Raw genomic sequence first — 1,083 nt, forward strand, 5'->3', positions numbered from 1 at the left:
CGCCACAAGAGGCTTTTCTGCCATACGCTCATGCCATATGCTCATGCAATGCCGCCTTTGGATCCCACCCTGACAAAAGAACATAAGGGAAGACCACTGGAACAATTTCAAGAATGTTGGGACCCTTTCTAGGAAGTGCTGAACAAATAACTTAGAGATGTACATTTTCTTTTCTGTAACACTTATATTACTAATAAAATGAATTTTAAAAAGAACACAATGGAAGCCATCTTGGTTCAGGCCAATGGCCCATCCAGGCCAACACTCTGTGTCACACAGTGGCCAAAACCCAGATGCCATCACAAGGTCTACTAGTGGGACAAGAACTTCAGAAGCCTTCCGGCCTCCATCTTGGGACACAGCGCATCTGTACAGCTGGAACCATGCAGCTCTTCATTTGTGCACAGAATCTGCACACCCTTGAGGTATCTGGGCAAGAAACAGTTGCTCACCTAAAGGTTCACATCGAGTCCTTGGAGGGCATCGCATCGGAGGATCAAGTGGTTCTCTTGGGTGGGACTCTCTTGGAAGATAATGCCACTATCAGCCATTGTAGTGTCAGTGACCTCACAACTATATGGGGGTTGCTGCCTGCATGCTGGGTGGCAAAGTCCATGGCTCCTTGGCTCGTGGCGGCAGAGTGAGAGGCCAGAATTCAAAGGTTGCAAAGCAAGGGAAGAAGAAGAAGACTGGCCATGCTAAGAGGCACATAAATACAACCACCGCTTTGACAACATTGTGCCAGGCTTTGGCAAGAAGGGTCCCAATGCCAACTCCTAAATAGCACCCTATCCTTATCCATTGTTGTTCCTCTATATATTTCTGAAACAGCCTAGGGGGTGGGACGTGTCCAGCTGTCCAAGTTGGAATAGGGCCAATCAGGGTGCAGCCAGCTTTGTCCTGATTGGCCCTGCCCCAGCGGCTCCCGCCTTCCATCCCTGGACTCTAGCCTCTTTGCTCTCAGATGCCTCAGTGCCTAGAGCCAGCAGCGGGTGAGAGGGCCTTGGGAAAAGGGTCATGGTGGAGAGCTAGCTAATGAGGGCCTCCTGGCCTGCTAGGCTGGGCCTGCTCACGAGGTCCTCC

General features: G+C 50.8%; 1 pseudogene; it reads left to right on the forward strand.

Moving 5' to 3' along the window:
- The first annotated feature begins 377 nt into the window (after nt 1-377).
- Nucleotides 378-780, forward strand: LOC143841725 (ubiquitin-like FUBI-ribosomal protein eS30 fusion protein pseudogene; annotated as a pseudogene).
- The last annotated feature ends 303 nt before the right edge of the window (nt 781-1,083 follow it).

The sequence above is a fragment of the Paroedura picta genome, chromosome 7 (genome assembly GCF_049243985.1).
Source record: "Paroedura picta isolate Pp20150507F chromosome 7, Ppicta_v3.0, whole genome shotgun sequence".
Lineage (NCBI taxonomy): Eukaryota > Metazoa > Chordata > Lepidosauria > Squamata > Gekkonidae > Paroedura > Paroedura picta.